This window comes from Mustela putorius, unplaced genomic scaffold (genome assembly GCF_011764305.1).
Source record: "Mustela putorius furo isolate JIRA1106 unplaced genomic scaffold, ASM1176430v1.1 tig00000450_pilon_pilon_pilon, whole genome shotgun sequence".
Lineage (NCBI taxonomy): Eukaryota > Metazoa > Chordata > Mammalia > Carnivora > Mustelidae > Mustela > Mustela putorius.
Window position 1 is genome coordinate 13357734 of NW_025421385.1, and position 3015 is coordinate 13360748.

The 3015-nt window shown below is 34.7% G+C and overlaps 1 pseudogene; it reads left to right on the forward strand.

Annotated features, from left to right (window-relative positions):
- The first annotated feature begins 1136 nt into the window (after positions 1-1136).
- On the forward strand, positions 1137-1549 carry LOC123392131 (annotated as a pseudogene).
- Positions 1550-3015: the final 1466 nt, after the last annotated feature.

The following is a 3015-nucleotide window of genomic DNA, read 5'->3' on the forward strand; positions in this document are numbered from 1 at the left end:
TTCAATATTTCCTTAGCAATTCAGAGTCTCTTCTGATTCTATATAAGTTTTAGGATTGTTTGCTCCAGCTCTTTGAAAAATGCCGGTAGAATTTTGATCACAGTGGCACTGAAAGTATAGATTGTTCTGGGAAGTATAGACATTTTAACAATGTTTATTTTTCCCATCCATGAGCATGGAATGGTCTTCCATCTTTTTGTGTCTTCTTCAATTTCTTTCATGAGTGGTCTGTAGTTCCTCGAGTACAGATCCTTTACCTCTTTGGTTAGGTTTATTCCCAGGTATCTTATTGTTCTTGGTGTTATAGTAAATGGAATCTATTCTCTAATTTTCCTTTCTGTGTTTTTATTGTTAGTGTATAAAAAAGAAACTTATTTCTGTACATTGACTTTGTATCCAGGTGGGATGCATCCCTGGGTTGCAAGGATGGTTCAACATTCGCAAATCAATCAATGTGGTAGAACAAATCAATAAGAGAAGAGAGAAGAACCACATGGTCTTCTCAGTTGATTTCTTTATCGATTGATAAAGAAAAATCATTTGACAAAATCCAGCATCAATTCATGATTAAAACGCTTCAGAGTATAGGGATAGAGGGAACATTCCTCAACTTCATATAATCTAACTATGAAAAACCCACAGCAAATATCATCCTCAATGGGAAAAAGCTGACAGCCTTCCCTTTGAGATCAGGAACACAAGGATGCCCACTCTCACCACTCTTGTTCAACATATTATTAGAAGTCCTAGCAACAGCAATCAGAAAACAAAGAGAAATAAAAGGTATTCAAATTAGCAGTGAAGAAGTCAAACTCTCTCTCTTCGCAGATGACATGATACTTTATATGGAAAGCCCAAAAGACTCCACCCCCAAACTACTAGAACTCATACAGCAATTCAGTAATGTGGCAGGATACAAGGAATAATTTAAATTTTTAATGGAGACTTTAACCAAAATATTGGTTAAGGACGCATCTGGTCTTGGATAGCTTTGGCAGGAAAAAATATTCATGGAGCCTCTAGTTAATGAATAAAATGAGTAACATATGGCAGCATGCTGATTCTTGAGAGAACATTACAGGAGATTAAAAAAAAAAAAAAAAGCCATATTGCTCTTTTACCAGGGACCTGTCAACATGCAGTGCATTGACACCCAAACTGTAAATACTGTGGCATAAGTCATCATTGGGAAATACTACACGGACCTGGGCAGGGATTCCCACGCCTCCAAGCACGAGTTGATCAGGGTCACCATTATTCCCATCAAGATGCTCCACAACGAGGTAGCAGGCTGTGTGACACATCTGACTAAGGGATTCACAGAGGCCCAGTGAGAGGGACCCCAATCAAACTGCAGGAGAAGGAGGGAGAAGGGAGAGAGAGTTATTTTTTTGAGGTGTCAATCCTGGATCACGAGATCTTTGAAGTAGATTGTGACACTAAGGAGATGTTGAAGGTCTTGGACTTTGGCAGCCTGTCCAACCTGCAGATCACTCAGCCCACAGTTGGGGTGAATTTCAGATGCCACATGAAGCCATATGCCACATGAAGCCATATGAATCTTTCTACTGTGCTGTAATATCTTCAGTAGGCCTTGGAAACAACAACAGAAGATCCTGATTATAGAAGAAAAGCTATTAGTATTATTACTATATCCGCTTTATCTAGAGAAAACAACCTTTATAAGTCACTGATATGGTAAAAAATAGCTGGAGATAAGTAAAAGTTGATAACAAAAAAGTGAGAAGTGGAAACTTCCCTTATGCTTTTGTACCTCAAACATGCTCTAGAGATCTTGAACTGGCCTATTTCAAGAAGGACATCATTCAATAAAGCAAAAATATGTAGAAAAAAACTCAGGAAAATATTCTTACACTGGATTGGGAGGAAGTTTTCCAAAATCCCAAAACAACAGAAGATTTCCTCTGGTCAGCATCCTGCTATATCCCTACCCACTGAGTTTCCTGGGCACATTTATTTATGCAATGGAAGCATCTAGCACCATCAGCAGGTGCCCAACATGTGGTAAGAATTCAAAAACAATTGTGGAATAAAATTTATATTACTGGTTTGAAATTAAATTAGTATGGTATTAAAATAATAAGATATATGTTTTATAAGTTACTGACTAGTATAAACATATTACTTTAAGATATATGGGTTATTAGTCCTTTCATTTTCCTTTCAAAATATTTATTGCCTCATAAAATAAATTCAAATAACATCTGAATGTATTTCCGTCAGGTTATTTACAATTAAGATCTAGAAAGAGATGTATTTCCATCAAGGTATTTACAATTAAGATCTAGGAAGAGGGGTAGGGTATCTGATTGCATATTCTCAAATTTCCAAGGATATTCATCTCACTAACTTGGCCCTTAAACAACAAAAATACAGAAGCATCTGTTTATTTTTTAATGTTACTGTAAGGAATTTGGCAACAACAAGAAGTACTTTTTCCAGGAATTAATGGAAAACTAAACTTATTCTAGCTTTTGTTAGAAAACACAGTTCTTTGGAAATTAGTAATTTGTTATTTAAAAAATTAAAAGTAATGCTATTATAAACCATCAGAAATTGAAAGTAGCAATTCAATTATCATCTCATACTTTTTGTTTGTTTGTTTAGTTTCCTTATTAACCAGCCATTTTTACATTTGAGATTATCTCTTAAATAAAAAGGAATATGACTTTAATATTGGACTTTGTGGTTGAGTGCCCGTTTTTTTTCTTTAAATCATAGCCATATGGTAAATTTTCTATTTTGTTAATGGTTATCTTTTATTGATGGGCATGCAGTGGGTGTTTCTTGGAAATGGCCAATTTTTATTAAAATATTTCTGGAAGAAAAAAAAAAACAACATTTAAGTAAAGGAAGAGGACTGGACTCTGAGTAGGGAATGTCATTGTGTTCTTAGTCAATTATCATCAGTAAAATGAAAAAAAGAAATTAGATTAGAACACCTCTCATTTCCATCCATAAAAAGTTTATAATATAAATGCAATTTATATAATA